Source organism: Vigna unguiculata, chromosome 11, assembly GCF_037176805.1.
Source record: "Vigna unguiculata cultivar grain cowpea cultivar isolate G323 ecotype 2 chromosome 11, ASM3717680v1, whole genome shotgun sequence".
Classification (NCBI taxonomy): domain Eukaryota; kingdom Viridiplantae; phylum Streptophyta; class Magnoliopsida; order Fabales; family Fabaceae; genus Vigna; species Vigna unguiculata.
In genome coordinates this window covers 5,612,736-5,632,720 of record NC_140802.1, presented here as the reverse complement: position 1 = coordinate 5,632,720, position 19,985 = coordinate 5,612,736, and positions in this window count along the sequence as shown.

Here is a 19,985-nt window from a genome sequence, read left to right as displayed (position 1 = left end):
TCACTCATGTTTCTAATATTATGCAGGGATTTCTTTCAATCCAACCCATAAAAGGAACTGGAAAATATTTATATATGGGGAACATAATGAAGGCACAAATAGAAGGAATAGGGACTAGATCTTGAAAAGTGTCTCTATGTTCCTGGTTGTGCTAGAAACTTGATTTATTTTGCAAAGTTGGATTGTTTAGGTTTTAATTTTAAGATTCCAAATGGTGTTTTTTATTTGTATAGACATACGTACTATTATGGTTCTTGTACTTTATGTGATGGATTATACCGTTTGAATCTTAATGTTAATTTTACTAATTCCCTGTTTAATGTTGAACATGTTTCTAATAGTAAGGGCAATGTACAGAATGAAAATTCTGCTTTCTTATGGCACCAAAGATTGGGTCATATATCCAAAGAAAGGATGATGAGGTTGGTGAAAAATGAAATCTTACCTCAATTGGATTTTGGTGACTGGGATGTATGTGTTGATTGTATTAAAGGTAAACAAACTAAACACATATCAAAGAATTCTACCATAAGAAGTAATGAACTTCTTGAATTAATACACACAGATATTTGTGGTCTATTTGACATTCCATCTTGGAGTGGTGAAAAGTATTTTATCACCTTTATAGATGAGTTTTCACATTATTGTTATTTATATCTTTTGCATGAAAGTTTCAATCAGTGGACATCCTAAAGGTGTTTATTGATGAAGTAGAAAGGAAATTAAATAGAAAAGTAAAGGTTGTGAGATCCGATAGAGGTGGTGAATTTTATGGAAAATCCACTGAAACTGGACAATGCCTAGGTCCATTTGCAAAGTTTCTCGAAAGTCAGGGTATTTGTGCACAATATACAATGCCCGGTACACCACAACAAAATGGTGTAGCAGAAAGGCAAAATCGTACTCTCATGGATATGGTTAGGAGTATGTTGAGTCATAACAATGTTCCTAAATCTTTGTGGATGTATTCATTAAAGACTGTTGTTTATCTTCTTAACAGGGTTCCTAGTAAAGCAGTTCCTAAGACTCCTTTTGAACTGTGGACTAGAAGGAAACCTATTTTAAGACATCTTCATGTTTGGGGATATCTGGCAGAAGTAAGGATATATAATCCACATGAAAACAATCTTGATGCAAGAACCATTAGTGGTTACTTCATCGGTTATCCTGAAAAGTCAAAAGGATATAGGTTCTATTGTCCTAACCATAGTACAAGAATAGTTGAGTCTGGTAATGCTAGGTTCATTGAGAATGGCAAGTTCAGTGGGAGTGAGAAATCACGTATAATGGACATTCAAGAGACTAACGGTAATGTTTCTACACATGTCTCTTCTCAAGTTGTTATCCCTATTATTGTATCATAGTCACACAACATGCAGAGACAACAAGTTGATGTTCCAATACCACAAAATGAACATATAGATAATGAACCAAGTTACAATGTGCAAGTCACTAATGAGGAAATGGTAGAGGAACCACAAGAAGAAATATTAAGAAGGTCTGTAACGCAAAAGAGACCAACTATTTCAGATGACTATGTGGTTTACTCTATTGAACATGAATGTGACTTAAGCATCAATGAGGATCCAGTCTCAGTTAAACAAGCCATGGAAAGTGATAATTTTGAAAAGTGGTTCAATGCAATGAAAGAAGAGTTAAAGTCAATGGATGACAATCAAGTTTGGGATCTAGTAGAATTGCCTGAAAATTCTAAACAAGTGGGTTGTAAATGGGTCTTTAAGACCAAACATGACTCAAAAGGCAATATTGAAAGATATAAGGCTAGACTTGTTGCCAAAGGTTTTACTCAAAAGGATGACATTGATTACAAAGAGACCTTCTCTCCTGTTTCTAAAACGGACTCTTTGAGAATTATTTTGGCTTTGGTGGCTCATTATGATTTAGAGCTTCACCAGATGGATGTAAAGATCGCCTTTCTAAATAGTGACTTAGAGGAAGAAATATATATGGATCAACCTGAAGGTTTTGTTTCCACGGGAAAGGAAAATATGGTGTGTAAATTAAAGAAGTCAATATATGGACTAAAACAAGCTTCTAGACAATGGTATCTTAAGTTTAATGATACCATCACGTCATATGGTTTTGTAGAAAACACCGTTGATCGGTGTATCTACATGAAGGTTAGTAGGAGCATGTTTGTAATTTTAGTCCTATATGTTGATTATATTGTACTTGCTACTAATAATGTTGCCATGTTACATGATGTAAAGAAGTTTCTCTCTAATAACTTTAAAATGAAAGATATGAGTGAGGCATCTTATGTGATAGGAATAGACATATTTTGTGATAGATCACAAGGATTGTTGGGATTGTCTCAAAAATCATATATTAACAAGGTATTAGAGAGATTCGGAATGGATAAATGCTCTGCTGGAATAGTTCCAATTCAGAAAGGGGATAAGTTTAGTCAAATGCACTATCCTAAGAATGATTTGGAATGAAAGGCCATGGAGTCAATTCCTTATGCATCAGTGGTTGGGAGTTTGATGTATGCTCAAACTTGTACTCGATCGGATATCAGTTTTGTTGTTGGTATGTTAGGTCGATATCAAAGTAATCCCGGTATGGACCACTAGAAAGCTGCAAAGAAAGTTCTTAGGTACTTACAAGGCACCAAGAACTATATGCTCACCTACAAGAAGTCAGATCATCTTGAAGTGATTGGTTACTCGGATTCAGACTATGCAGGATGTGTGGATTCAAGAAAATCCACATTTGAATATGTTTATCTATTGGTTAGAGGAGCAATTTCTTGGAAAAGTGCAAAACAATTAGTTATTGCTACTTCCACCATGGAGGCTAAATTTGTAGCATGCTTTGAGGCTATTGTTCATGCTTTGTGGTTGCAAAATTTTGTGTCAAGGCTTAGTATTGTTGACAATATTGCTAGACCATTAAGGATTTATTGTGACAATTATGCAACTGCTTTCTTCTCTAAGAATGATAAGTAATCGAAAGGTGCAAAACATATGGATTTGAAATACTTATCGGTCAAAGAAGAAGTGCAAAAACGCAGAGTGTTAATTGAGCATATTGGTATAAATTTAATGATAGCAGATCCATTAACTAAAGGCTTACCACCCAAAACATTTATTGGTCATGTTGAAAGGATGGGTGTTATGGACAAGTCCTTGTTATGAATGTAATCTGGTATATATACATTATTACAATAATGCTCTCTTTGTTTGATGTAACATCCCTAAGGAGTATTACTGATATTAAATAAATAAAATACAAAATACAATAATTGTCGCATTTATTATAAACTATTTCCCAAAACATGGGAAATTCAAAACTTTAATATATAAAGCCATAAAATCAGGAGTCCATAATTCATAAAACTGAAATACAAAATCAATGGCTCCCGCCATGTTTTCATAATATTCTCAAAACAAAATCATAGACATATACTATATGTATATACAAAATATCCCCTGCTAGCCCTCGCTCTGATTCTATGCATCTCCTGGCCCACTTGTCACATCATCTGCTCCCGGATAATAAGATACCCGATCATCGCCACACACAGATAGGGTGAGCTATGCACAATGAAATATAAACAGATATAAGAACAAACATGTTTCCCAAACCAAATAACATAACTGCAATTCTTATACTTTTCAAATCACCCAACCATGACCTCATAGTCCTTCATGAGTCATATGCATAAACTAGGTCTTGGGACTTCACTGTGCTCCCACGAAACTAACTCATTCGTGGTCCAATCCTATAAGCCTATCCCGCTCATAGTTCTGCCCTACAGACTCCTCGTCTGTAGTAAATCATCCAAGTCTCACACTTGGACCCTAGCACGCACGCAATCACCATACTATGGACTCCTCGCCCAATAGTAGCCGACGGGAACATAACAGTTCCTCGCCCAAAAACGCTCCCAAAACACACCAATTCAATTGTCAACATTACACTCACAAAACATCAAGATACAAATGCCATATAGACTCCCATTCTCACTTTTCATACCATAAGAATATACACAACACAGAATAGCCATCATGAACACCAATTCACATGAAATTTCCAATACAACAGTACCAAATACCAATCCCCTAATTCTTCTCATAAGGAACTCAAAATTTCATGGCAAAACAACATCACAAGCATGCAAGATGACCAAAAGCATACAATTACAGTTCAGCTCCCCTAACCTGGAATATGTGATCAAAAATTGTGAAGACAGGACCCCTTGATTCACGATTTCCCCCTTGCTTCAGCCCTTGCACACCCAACTCAACCTCTCACTCTCCAATTTCGTCCTCCTCTCAAGCTGCCACAAAACAATTACAGAAACCCTTCTTTTTACCTAAACTTTGCCTTTTATAGGTGTCTTAAAAATAAAACGAAAATGGGATTTATTATGGTTTTCCCAACCCTCTTGGCTGCCCCATTCTACTAGGCTATCTCTACCTTTCCACATTCATACCACAATTGATAGTTAGCAAAAATAAAGCTTACTCTAATGCCCATCAAGGTTTGAACCCGTAACCCTTCACTCATGAGGCCAAAGCACAACCACTATGCCAATTCACATTTGGTGATAAGCATTATAATCTTATAATTATACTATCACTCACCATTCACAATTCCATTACCAAAACAAAATAATAAATAAACCATACAACACATAATTGGGATACATAGGACTCAAACCCGAGTCCTCTCACACAATCAAAGTACTCTTAACCATTTAAGCTAGTACTTTTCCACATCACACCAAACAATAATTAATGTCATAAAGGCTCTTTCAACTCGCATTTATTAATTAATTAATTATTTAATTAACTAATTTCACAGGTCTTACATACCCCCACCTTTAAAAGTTTTCGTCCTCGAAAATAGAACTTACCAGCAAAGAGGTGAGGATAGGACTTCCTCAGGAGATCTTCCATCTCCCAAGTCATCTCCTGGGTTGCCTCATCCCAGAGAACCTTCACAGTCTGAATCTCCTTCCCTCTGAGTTGTTTGACTTGAGAATCTAGAATCCTCACCGGTCCAACTCCAAGAGTCAGGTTCTCACGCACCTGAACATCATCCTGTTCCAGCATATGAGAAGGATCCGCCACGTACTTCCTCAACTGTGATACGTGGAAAACATTGTGCAGGTTTGCCAAGTGAGGTGGCAATGCAATCTCGTACGCCACCGGTCTAATTCGCCTCGTAATCTGATATGGACCGATGAATCGAGGAGTCAGCTTCCTCGACTTCAATGCTCTCCCAATACTTGTTGTAGGTGTAACCCTGAGGAACACATGATCCCCAACCTCAAACTCAAGTGGCCTCCTTCTCTTATCTGCGTAGGATTTCTGCCGATTTTGAGTTGCACGCACCCGATCCTGTATTACCCTTACCTTCTCAGTAGTCTGTTGTAAAAATTCTGGACCAAGAACCACAAACTCTCCATCCTACTGCCAACACAAAGGTGTCCCAATACAAGACCTCGTAGGGTGCCATCCCAATGCTGGAATGGTAGCTATTATTATAAGTAAACTCCACCAACGGTAGCACATCACTCCAAGTCCCAAGGTGATCCAGAACACATGTTCACAACTGTAGCACATATTGCACATCTCTCAGACTGCCCATCGGTCTGAGGATGATATGCCGAGCTCATTCTCAACTGCGTGCCCAAAGTGTTCTGCAACGACAGCCAGAACCTCGAGGTAAATCGCGGATCTTTATCTGATATGATACTCGCTGGAACACCATGCAGTTTGATTATTTCCTTGACATACAGCTTTGCTAGTTTATCTAGAGACATCTTCTGATTAATGGGTAGAAAGTGAGCGCATTTCGTTAATCTATCCACTATTACCCATATGGAATCATGCCCCCTCACCGACTTCGGTAGATGTGTAACGAAATCCATGGAAATGTTGTCTCATTTCCACTGAGGAATCTCAAGAGGCTCTAACGTACCACCTGGCCTCTGATGCTCTATTTTCGCTTTCTGACACACTAAACAGGATGCTATATAATCTGCCACATCAATTTTCATGCCCGTCCACCAGAAGGTCGCCTTTAAGTCTTTGTACATCTTAGTCATACTGGATGTATGCTAAGACGACTCTTATGCCCTTCATCCAAGAGCATTTTCCTCAATACACGGCTACTGGGTATACACACCCTCTCTCTGAATCACAGGATACCATCTCTACCCATCTTGAAGTCCTTTCTCTTCTCTATGCCTAACTCACTAATGATATGTTGCAGTTCCTGATCCTTACCCTGTTCCACCCGAACCTTATCTAGAAACTCATTAGTGATTCTCCACATGTTGCACCGTATGAAACCTGCCTCCACATCTAATCCCAAATTCATATCTCACAGCTTCTCAATCAATTCTAACTCTTTAATCATCATGGTCGACACATGAGCTTTCTTCCTGCTCAGAGTGTCTGCTACGACATTAGCCTTACCAGGGTGGTATAATAGCTTAAAGTCGTAATCTTTCAGATATTCCATCCAACGTCTCTACCTCATATTCAATTTCTTCTGATCAAACAAGTATTTCAAACTTTTGTGATCACTGAATACCTGAAATTCTGCCCCATACAAGTAGTGCCTCCATGTTTTGAGAGCAAAAACCATCGCCGCCAATTCTAAGTCGTGTGTAGGGTAGTTTTTCTCATGCACCTTCAGCTGACGAGATGCATAAGCAATAGGCCATTTCTCCTGCATCAACACAAAATCTAGACCTTGGTATGAAGCATCACAGTACACCTCAAATGTCTTGGTAGTGTCAGGAATAGCTAATATTGGTGCAGTGGTCAATCTCTTCTTCATGTCCTCAAAACAGACCTCACACTCGTCTGTCCAAGAGAAAGGCTGGTCCTTTCTAGTGAGTTGAGTCAAGGGACGCACCATCTTGGAGAACCCCTCCACAAACCGCCTGTAATAACCTGCCAGGCCTAAAACACTCCTCACCTCAGTCACAGTCTGTGGCCTTTCCCACTTCACCATTGTTTCAATCTTCGTTGGATCCACCGCTATACCTTGGGCTGAGATTACATGGCCCAAGAACTGTACCTCATCCAGCCAAAACTCACACTTTGACAGCTTCCCATACAGTTTATGCTCTTTGAGAATTCCCAACACCGCTCTCAGATTATCTGCATGTACATCCCGACTTTCAGAGTATATCAGTATGTCGTCAATGAACACGACAACAAACTGATCCAGGTACGGTCGGAATATCCTATTCATGTAGTCCATGAAAATATCAAGAGCATTTGTCACCTCGAACGGCATCACTACATACTCATAATGGCCGTATCGTGACCTGAACGTCGTCTTTTGCACATCCTCCGGTTTGACTAAGATCTGATGATATCCAGACCTCAAGTCAATCTTAGAGAATACTGCGACTCCCCTCAGCTAATCCAGTAGATCTTCGATCCTTGGCAGTGGATACTTATTCTTTATGGTCAGCTTATTCAACTAACGATAGTCAACACACAACCTTGAACTGCCATCCTTTTTCTTTACTAGCAGTATCGGTGCTCCCCAAGGTGATGCGCTCGGCCAGATGAACTTCTTCTCAAGCAAATCTTCTATTTTCTTCTTCAACTCAGTCAACTCCGCTGGGGCCATTCTATAGGGCGCCATGGACACTGGACCAGCTCCAGGGATGAGATTAATGAAAAAATCCACATCCCTACTCGGTGGCAACTCAGGTATTTCATCCGGAAACACATAAGCATACTCCTCCACTACTGGAATCACACTGATCTTCTCGACGGTGCTATTCTTCTCTGCATGAGCCACTATCATAAAGTAGGTGGCTCCGACTTCTACTTCGTTTATTGCCCTCTGAGCCGAGATTAGCTCCAATCCTTCATGTTCTGGGAATACCAAACTGCGTCGTCCACAATCAATGATGACGTAATTGTTGGATAGCCAGTCCATCCCCAAGATTACATCCAGTCCTTCTAAAGGCAAGCACACCAAGTTCACCTTGAATATGTGACCTGCCACTTCCATTGAACACCCAACGCAGACTGAACTGGTAGCCACTTGACCTGAGGAGGGAGTTGAAATAAGCAACTCACATCCCAAATCGCGTGTCACCAATTTCAATCTCCCCACACACACATTAGAAATAAAAGAATGGGTTGCCCCGGAATCAAACAACACAAGTACTACGTTACCAAACAACACACAAGGTTCAAGGATAAGATTACCCGACTGTGTAGCCTCGGTGGTGGTCAGGGCAAAGACTTTGCCCGTTGCCCTAGCTCGCTCTATTGGCGATGATGTTGCTTTCTTCGTGCTAAGAATCTTCTTCTCTGGGCAATTATTGGCGAAGTGTCCTGGTTTATCGCATATAAAACACTTGCGATGGTCGCCTGACCCTCCTACTCCTCCTGCCAACTGTGGACAATTCCTCTTCAAGTAGGGTCTGCCACACTGGTAGCAAGTGGGACCCTGAGATGTCTGAGGCCGGCTATACGGCTTTTTCATCTGCCTAGCCTCCGCGACATTTTTCTAATGCTGGCTCACAAGAGGAACAGGGCCCTTCTCCAAGTGCTCAGTGCTCTTGGCCTGTTCCACCAAGATTGGAAATCTCCTCTCTCTCATAGGTGTCACCACTTTCTTCAATTCATGTTTGAGTCCTCGCTCAAACTTCAAGCACCTCCATTCCTCAGTCATATTCTGTGAGGAGTATCTCGCCAAATGTTCAAATTTGTTGACGTACTCCTGTACTGACATATCCCCTTGCTGCAAATCAAGGAACTCTGCCTCCCAGTCCTGTCTAGCTGTATTTGGAAAATATTTCTCTAGGAAACGAGTCCTGAAGTTTGCCCAGGTCGTCGGCTCCTCCCGAGTCTCCATTTGTTGTTGCATACCTGTCCACCAATACTATGCATCCTCATTCAGCAGATAGGTAGCAAAGAGCAGCTTCTGCTCATCCTCACAGTTCATCACCCTGAAAATCTTCTCACATTTGCGGATCCATGCATCTGCTTCATCAGGGGAGGCCTTGCCAGTGAACTCTGCTGGCTTGTGGCGTAGGAAATCCTCCATAGTTGGCACCCTAACTGGTGCAATCGTCGTCCTAGGTTGTGCCGCTACGGGTGGCTGCATCGCATCCACCATCCGGTGAATCGCCTCCGTGATGTCATCAGCACCACTACTCCGCCTCCTCCTGTTAGTAGTCATAGCCTGGATATGCCACATCACAACTGTTATAAATCAATCACTTAGTCAACAAAAACCACACACATCTTTCAACATTCAACACACAACATGCACAAACAAACATATCAATAAGCTCACTTCCCACTAGCCCCAAAATATTTTAAAAATATTTTCAAAACTTTTGCTCTAATACCAATTGTAACATCCCTAAGGATTATTACTGATATTAAATAAATAAAATATAAAATACAATAATTGTCGCATTTATTATAAATTATTTCCCAAAACATGGGAAATTCAAAACTTTAATATATAAAGCCATAAAACCAGGAGTCCATAATTCATAAAACTGAAATACAAAATCAATGGCTCCCGCCAGGTTTTCATAATATTCTCAAAATAAAATCATAGACATATACTATATGTATATACAAAATATCCCCTGCTAGCCCTCGCTCCGAGTCTATGCATCTCCTGGCCCACGTGTCACATCATCTGCTCCCGGATAACAAGATACGCGATCATCGCCACACTATGGACTCCTCGCCCAATAGTAGCCGACAAGAACATAAAAAACATAACAATTCCTTGCCCATCGTGCGCCGGACACATGCATCCAACCACCAAGCACATCTCAGACCCCTATAGGCTAACCCACCTCGCCTACAAACAGTGACCATATCACATTGATAGTTAGCAAAAATAAAGCTTACTCTATGCCCATCAAGGTTTGAACCTGTGACCCTCCACTCATGAGGCCAAAGCACAACCACTATGCCAATTCACATTTGGTGATAACCATTATAATCTTATGATTATACTATCACTCACCATTCACAATTCCATTACCAAAACAAAATAATAAATAAACCATACAACACATAATTGGCATACATAGGACTCAAACCCAAGTCCTCTCACACAATCAAAGTACTCTCAACCACTTCAGCTATTACTTTTCCATGTCACACCAAACAACAATTAATGTCATAAAGGCTCTTTCAACTCGCATTTATTAATTAATTAATTATTTAATTAACTAATTTCACGGGTCTTACATTTGACACTTATGAATTCAATTATAGTTATGTTTTTGTGCATTTATTTGTCATTCACAATTAAAAGTATACATTATTGTTTTGTTTATGTGGAATGACAGGATGTATCTTTGAAAAGAAAATAAAGATACATATTATGGTATAATTAAACTGAAATTGAGTCAGATGATTTGTGATACATGGAAGGAACCATGTTGTTGAATAGCTACCAACTGCCATGATCCATCATCCAATTCAATTATTAAAGAAAGTTGACTTAATAATTCCAATGAATGGTGCACACTTAAAGTTTAATATTGGATCTTCAAGTCATCACATGAACCAAGTGGGAGAATGTTAAATTATATATTAATTTAATATGTGGTTCATGTAATTTAAAGAATAGATTTAATGTAAATATTCTAATGTGATGATTATTAGAATATAAGTTATTAAAGTTATGGAGATTATTTTAGACTTATTAAATTAATTTCCTCACTTCTCACTTCATAGGGGTATTATAGTATTTTATTAAAGTTTTAAAATACTAGAAGAAAAGGATGACAGTTGCTTCTGAAAAGTGGTAGAGTTTTTACGTTTCAAAGAGAACATAAAGAAAAGTAACTTTGATAAGAGAATATTTTCTACTTGATAATTCTATATCATCAAGAAACCATTAAAAAGAAGTGAGAGAAGGAAAAGCATATTGATTAAGAGAACTTTGCAATGGATCCAAGTAAGTTCTTGAACTCTTCTAATAATTTAATTGTTAGAATCATAATTCCTAAACGTTCATCCTCTATGATATAATAGTTTCTTAAATTGATTAGAAAATGGAAACTACATAAAAGATTTTACACCAACCTTTCAAAATTAAATCCACAAAGCTAAAATATAATATATCTAAAATTGTTTCTTTACTACATAACAAATTTTATTATTGTACAAGATTTTCTTCATGATCTTCATGGTCTTCATTATCTTCATGGTATTCAAGCTACAAAAGATACTAAAATATATTCTCAAATTTTTTCAACATATTATACATTTTAATAATTTAATTAAGTCAAATTTAACTTATAAATGTGTATTGATGAGTGAAGACCTAAAATGCAACTTTCTACTCATTATGACTCTCCTCTTACATAATGCAACCTTGATCTTAAATAGTCACAACAAACTAAACTACAACAATCTTAAAAAATAGAAAACAAAAACTAAAGAAAAACAACAACTAAACTAAAAAGAGAAGAACACGTGATAACCCTAATATTGTTCCATTCTCCATTTGAATATTGTCATGTGTTCATTCATACACTTTTTCAATTTCAACTAATATCTCTCAAAAGAAAACACAATGTTTAATGTTTTATTTTGAGTTTCCTTTATCTATACTCTCTACACCCGCTCTGGGACTTTTAATCTCACACTCTCTTTGTCTCTTAGTGGACTTTTATTTTTTTAATGTTAAATGTATATACCTTAAATAACTCGCAGCCACTTATAAATATATGCATAAAACAGAATATATAAGCATGAATTATTAATTTGATAGTGAATGATAACTACATATCAACTATAATTGTTAGGAGGATGTATCATAGAATTAGTTAAACTTATTGAATAAAGCTTCTAGAATTGACCACTCAATGTGGTAGATTTTCAGTGCTATCATTGAATAAAACCCAGGGAGAAAAATAGAAAAAAAAAAACCTAAATTATAAACAAAAGAAGGAAAATTAATGAAATCAAACAATATAATTGGATTTTCAAACAAATTAACCAAAACAAAGCAAAACCCTAAATAACATAATGTAATATACTAACCTTTGATCACCATGAACCATGGTTGAAGTTGAAGTAATAGGAATTATGAAGTAAGAAAAACCATAATAATTCTTGATAGTAAATAATGTTTACGTAGCTTAGCTCGTTGCAACAGTACAAAATAGAAATAGGAGAATTAAAATTTTGAAGAGATGAAGCACATGACCAAGCAAGAATTTGTTTGGGTTAGCCTTAAACATCATGGATTGAGTAGGTTTGTGAATGGTTTTATTGTCTTAACTAGAATATTGCAACTCCATTTTATTTAACCTTTTTGAGGATAGTACTTTTCTTTCTCTTATTTATATCTCCTTTCTAAATAAGTTTTTTTTTTTCTTTTGGAGTTTGTTTTTAGTCATGCAAGTAATTAATTTAGCAATTAAGAAATCACTTAAATTTTTTATATTGTCAAATTGAATAACTTATAAGAACACATATTTCTTCTTCATTCCTTCCAAGAAAATGGTAAGATTTCTTATCCAATGACCACACCTCATGTTCTTACCTTTCTCCATTAGATTAAAGTTTTTTAGTATTGCATTTTTCTTTCACAAAATTGATTATGTGTTCGCTTCACTTCTCTCATCAAATATTTGTGAATGTTAATATCTTTTATTTATTTATTTAATATTTTTTATTTAATAAGTCATGTCAAGGTGTAAGATTTGTCTTTAGTTCCCAAAGATATACAATAAATGTAAACCATGATGGTGGAACTTGTAACTTTAATATGTATTCTAACAGTCCCAACCCCAACTATGGTTGAAAGAGAGTTTCATTTTTTGATGTGTTTAGTTTTCTAAAATAACACTTTATTTTAATTATTTATTATTTATTATTTATAGGAGAAGTATGTTAAGTTCATTTATATTCATCACTCTATAACTCTATAAGTAATATTCTTCTTCCATATTTTTTACTTACAAATCTTCTTTCTATCTTACTAATTGAATCAATGGCCACTTCACAATCCATACTTGTTCCAAAAATTTTAAGAGATGATTCATTACCATGTTTCTATCTTTTGCACTATTTTCCATGGTGTACTACATTCCACTATTTTTTTTTCTTTTGTTGATGTCTATTTCTTATGAACTTGTTGTTTTACAAAGATTTTGGTTATGTTGACTGATTGTTTGTAATATGATTTGGGAGTAAACTCATTTCACAGTGGACCATTATTGACGAAAAGGGTAATCTTTACAACGTTACATATAATATGGATATGCAAAATCTAATGGTTACTCAAGGGTAGTCTAATTTAAAAAGTTTTTGAGTTGCATTCACATAAATATTTCATGTTAAAATGTGTTGGAAATTCTTCCTTCCAAATTCTCTTTTCCAACCATTGTTTAGACTCTATTATTGGCAAATTTCTAAAGAATATTGCAACAAATGCTCCTCTAACTATGTCAAACTTTTTTTAGGTCCGATTTTTGAAATATAATTCGCAAACTAGCTATTTGGTGAAATATTTTACATTCTTACCTTTAATTTCATTGTTTTGATGCATGAGTAATAAATTACTTGTTCGCACTTCTCTCATGTTGTTTGATGTACTAGTAATCGTTATGTCGTTTCGGACATTATTCGAATTTTAATTATTATTTTTTTCCGCAGGATTTAAATTTAGACTTAGCCAACTATTTTCGCAATAGTAGACTTTCAACTATTGTGCTCCATGGACCAGAAGGCCAAGTCTAAAGCAAGTTGCTAATAAGAACAAGGTTTGTCAAAATAGGCTGTGGATGAAACAAAATTTATGCCCACTAAAGGAAAATGATGTACTTATTTTTTAGGTTGATAGTGAAAAAACAAGTATGTATGTGAAAGTTCTTTATAATTTGTCACCGTAAAATCAACCATGAACTTTAGTTTATATTTATATGAATTATATGAATATGTAATATGTCTTTTAGTTTTTAAACTTTAGTAATATGAACTTTAACTTGATGTCAATATGAAGATCTATAATATTTGTTTTATGTCATGTAGTTTTCTACGAATCTTTCAATTTTTTATAAATTAATAAAAACTTATACCGATAATGTTTAATGAAATTTATAATTGAAGTTGTGACAAATGGAGAAAAAAAGTATTACAAATTATGTGGACATATGTAAAATTTAAGTTTTTATGGTCTAAATAACTCATTTTAAAAAATATACATTTCGTTTATTTAAAAATTCGATGTTTCTTTAAAAAACTGTGTAGACCTTTGGCCTATTTTTCATATTCTCACAAATCCATTAATTTGAAAAAATGTTGAATAACGTATCACCTGATACTAAATGGTTTACAACTAGTAAATAATAATTACTTTCATATTCTAAGACTATAATTTATTGAAAAAAAAATTTCCTTCAACAACTAATAAATACTTTTTGTATTCCAACATAATACGATGATTTACACTGATAAATAAATATTTGCATCTTCCAACATGTTTTCATAATGAATTATGACTACATTTAAAATTTACACCAAACCTTGATATGATTTAGATGTAATCTTTTATGTAATTATAATTTTTAAATTTTAATTTTGTAATCAATTTATGTTGCTTCTACAACAAGGTTTGTACGAATTTGAAAGGTTCTCATATTTACATACTTACTTTTTATCTTCCAGAAACCATTCTCTCATCAATATATGTTTGACCATTCGAGTCAATAATGAATCACCACAAAATATGAAACCTCTTCCACACTTTCTACAATTATCAAAACTTTTCATCATCCCACAAGCCTTTTCCCCAGGAGAATGTGATTCTTACACCTAATCGTTAAGAAAAGGTATGCACTCTATCTCTACAAAAACCATTCACAAAAATGTATATTGAAAAATAAATTCATGTTTAGGTTTTCAGGTTCTTTTTCAACATTAGGGTTTTTTCATTTCTTCAATCTCCCCAAAAAGTATACATTATTAGCAATATTGTTTCCTTTTCAGAAACAAAATGCTACTTTGCTTTTAGGCTTTTTTATTCAAAATTAATGTTTTTGAATGCTTATCAAGTTTGAAAAACTAGTACAGTTTAGGTTTTCGGTATGCACTACATATTTGCAAAAACTATTCACACAAATGTAGACTGAAAAAGGAAATCGTGTTTCGGTTTTTAGGTTCTTTTTCATCATTACGGTTTTTCCATTTCTTTCATCTTTGCAAAAAGTATACAATTTTAACAATGTTGTTTTCTTTTCAAAAACAAAATGATATTTTTGAATGTGTTTTACCTAAGGATTTGAATATTCGTAGTTTTTCCAAAACAATGTTGTAGTGAATGCTTTAGTGTTAGGTAAAATTTTCTTTTATTTTGACTCTATGGGGAAGCTAATAGGTCAAAATTGCATCTTTGCAAAAAAGAAATTCAATTTTTCTCTCTTTTCTTTTAAAATATCATCTTTTCATACTAGGATTTTTGTTGAACATCGATGTTTTATTTATATACATATTTCATTTTATTTATTTACTCAGTCAATAATTTTTTTCTTCAGGATTTGTCATCTGATTTTGGCAAGTATCTTTCGACAAGGAAGATTTAGAAATATTGTTCTTCATTAACCATGTAAGATGGTCAAGTGCAAACTTCTGTTAAGAAATATTCTAAGGAAGTCTAACAAAATTGGAAGTATCTGGATGAAGTTTTGTACTTCTCATGGATTCGATGAATGTTTCGAGTTTGTGTTTGAAGTTGACAAGATGAAAAGCAATAAGAATATCAGAGTACTTGCATATTTGTAATTTGTAACTTATAATTTATTTTATTTTATTTTATGCCCATTTTTGGAAGTACAAATGTAGGAAGAGTATTTTGGACACCCTTTCAATTGTCTACTACTTATGTTAATTATGGTAACTTGTGATCTTTGGAAGTACAAATGTAGGAAGAGCATTTTGGACACCCTTTCAATTGTCTACTACTTATGTTAATTATGTTAACTTGTGATCCTCATATAAATGCATATGTATGTTTGTTTAATTTGGTGATATTTAAATATTTGAAAATATCAATGTTGTAGTATTTCAACATGGTTTTACTTCAAGTACTTTGAATATTAACTAAAACATTAAAGTAAAATTTTAGTAAAGTGTGTTGTTCATTCTTCAAATAGAAATCCCAAACATTGCTTTGAAGAAAGACCCAAGATAAGTAAGGAAAATTTGGTCAACACATTAAGAAGAAAGAATGAAAGCTTGGAGTCCCGCATTACTTATGAGAGACAACTTTTAAGTCAATTGTGTGCACAATAGAAAGATAAGGAAGGGCTCTGGTTTTGACTCATTTTCAACCTTATTAGTCTCACATTTTTTGTTATAAGAACTGCTAAGGGGTTATACATCTATAAATAAGATCATTTACTACATGTCAGACTCCTTTTTGATGAATAAGAATTCAAATTGCTATTATGCTTTTTTTATTGTTCTTGAGAGCAAACATGGGAGTAATCTTCTTAGTTCTTATCCAAGAAACCTTTCTTGAGAAAGGTTAATAATGTTCATTTGTCTTTTGTTGTGTGGAGGAGAAGGTGTTTTCCATCGTGTAAGACCAAGGAAAATTAAATAAATAAATAAATATTTATTTGTAATGATTATGGATTAGAAGTATATATAAAATAATTATGTTGTCAAGTTATAACAAGGAATAATGGTAGCTCAAGTGGTTGAGAGTACTTGGTGGTGTTGGGTGGTCTTGGATTGAATCTTGTGTATGTCATTAGTGTGATATACTAATTATTTATTTGCCTTTATGAGACTTTATGGGCAGAAACTTCCATGTTAATGGCACTTGAATGACAATTAAGCCATTTTCGTTTTTAATTATTTTAGTAATTTTTGTTAGGCTAAAAAAAGGGAGTTAAGGGGTTGGTTAGTGAAGAATTGAGGGGAAATTCGTGGGGCTATGAAGGCTGAATTTTTAGAGCACCAAAAGGAGACCTAACGAGAGCGTAGACAACTAGGAAGGTATTTGATGTTAAAGGTAAAGGTTGAAGCTTTTTTTGGGTAAGGAGAAGAACCTAGGAGGTCATCTTTAGCGCGAGCAAGGGCGGAGCATCGGGAAAAGAGGTAAGGGGAGTTGTATTTTCGTTTTACCATGATTGTATGTTGCCTCTTCGCCATTTGATTCCATTTTCTTCATGAACAAGATGTTTGGTGTCCATGTGTTGCATTAACATTGTATGTACGTGTTTTGATGAAGCCAAATGAGTATGTATGGATGTTGGAAGCATGATTGGTTGATTTTTCGTGCAATTACATGAATGGGTCACGTTTTTGGGGTATGGGTATTTTTGCAAGTGGAGAAAATGAGGTTCTACACATGAACCTTTGGTGCACCACTGACGACAGTTGTGGACTGCTAGGTAGCCTCCAATGTGCAACGGAATCCAGGTTTGTTGTGCGATGATGCGAGTTTGGTTTCTCTTTGCACTTTCACTTTCAAATGTTTATTATAATGTTATGGAATGGTCAAATTGCCACTGTTTTGTGAAATTTTGGTGTGTTTAAAGAAGTGTGTGATATGCATGAATTGGTGGTGGTAGAATTGTATTTCTTTTCATTGTACCAATAGGATTTTTTATAAAGATTGATGTGCTAAGCATGAATACCTAATAATGTTGAAAGGATAATTGGTTAACTAGAGATGGGTTGAAAAACATTAAGAATTGAATATCTAGATGAGATGTGAGTATGTAAATTACGTTGTGCAAGTGGAAGTCTTATATGCATGTTAAACATGGGTTTGGAATGAGGAACATATTATGGTTATTGTCGTAGATGTTGATTTTTTGATCCCATGATAAATGAGATTCTTATGGTGAGTTCTTGTTGTTTGGTTATGGTGTTTTGAAGGTTTAGTTGTTATGCATGTCTTGAACACTTAATTAGTGGTATTCCATCTTGTGGTTCATGTTTGCAATATGTGAATGATGTTTTTGTGTTTGGAACCTGTGGTTGAATTATTGGGTGGTGAAAATCTGTAAATGGATCGTAAATGAGCAACAATATTTGGTGCTACTGGTATAGCGTCTGGTGATAACGTCTATTTTTACTTCTTTTTGTGTGCTTATTTTCATGAATAAATCAACTCTTTCCTAGTTTTTATCTTGTTATATTCTCAAGTTTAGTGTGCTTTGTATTATTTTTGTTTTTTAGCTATTTTATGCTTGTTTTACTTCTAATCTCTCTTTTAAGTGTGTGAATAAATGAATAGGGAGCAATCATAGTGGATGAAAACAAGCAAGAACCTAAGGGAGCATGTTTTGGAAAGTAAAAGTTTGATTTTGAGCTAAATACCCATGCCGGACACCAAGGAATCACGCCCAATGCTTTAAATACAAAATGATGTCAAACTACACAAGGCTGAGCGGTGGAAAGTGAGGTTGAGCGTCATTCAATTCGCAAAACTTGTTGTCGAGCGGTGGAGACATGCTGCTAGGCGGTAACTCTCAAGAGTTGGCAGTTTTGCGATTTTACTGATAACGCCCAACGGTGCTGAGATGGCGCCAGGCAGTGACGACGATGATAGGTCAAAAATGGGTATTTAAACATGTTTTCTCATGAGGGTTTAGGATCATTTCTTCCTCCCACGACTTCTCTTCACCTAGAGTGACTAAGAGAGGCCCTTGGAGGTTGATTGAGGATTTGGGAAGCTCTCCCACTCATCTTTGGGTCTTCAATCTTCATCCATGGTTTTTTCTCCCTTTTGGGGTTGATGAGGGAGAGGATCTACGAATTGGAGGTGTTGATGCAAAGGGGAGGCGCAATTGGAGCATGGAGCAGCTGCCAATAATCTTGAAAAAGGGATTGCATCTTCTCTTTGGTTTCCATTTGTAAAACCTAGGTTCTCCACCATGGAGAGCTAAACCTATATGTTGAGATTAGATGTAATGAACTTAATTCTTATGTATTGTGTGATGTTAATCCATATGCTTTTCCATTTCTATGTTAGTATTCGATTTCCATGCTTAAAGTTTGCTTTGGTTGGCCACCCATGCATGATTTGTGGTTCTTGAGGTGTTGGAAAATGTCTTTTGAACCTAGAACTAAAATTGAATACCTAATGGAGCTTGTATTTAAAGATAGAACATGATTCATTAGTAATCTTAAGACTCTTAAACTTAATGCATGATTTCACTTGTTGAGGATTCAAGGAATTGAAACTTGATGAGTTATCATAGACTCAAAGTCACTAGGAATATGATTTAAGTATTCTTGTCAGTTGATTTTGACATGAAATTGTAATTAAGATGTTTGTGAATGCATGAGAATAAAGTGAAAGAAATCTAGTCTTGGCAATGGTATATAATTTATCTTAAATTTCTGTTGCACACTAACTGTTTGATAAAATACCAAAAATAGTTTCTTTGTGTTTTGTGAGCTTTGTTGTCTATTTGTGTTATGAATTGTGAGATTTGTCATGTGTCGCATAAGTCTCTGTAGAGAGAACGATATATTTATTACTTGTTACGTGCGACCGATGCACTTGTCGTTTTCACTAACATTTGGCAACGCTACTAAACTGCCAGGCGAGATATGGGATAGGGAGGCACTGCGCATTGGAGCGCCAGGCAGTGTCGCAGATAACCAAACGGACCACAACAGTAATCGTCGGGTGACAGTTTTGTTCTGCCAAGCAGTTTTCCAAGAATATTTTTTTTCTCATTTTTGTGTGTGTTATGCATGTATGTGTGTGATGGCTTGGTGGTCTGTGGTATTGAGGAGCTAAGTTATTTGTGTTCTATGTGTGCCTACATGAATTGGGTGATGAAGCGTGAATCCTATAAATTCTTCATGTTGGGTTATGGTTATGTTTATGCTGAAATGTTACAAACGAGGAGGTTTGTAAGTTGAGGGTTGAATATTGGTTGGACTACGAGCGGGTAGGTTTGTAGAGGTTAGACTACGAGCGGGAAAATTCGTAGATGGGTTGTGTTATCTTTA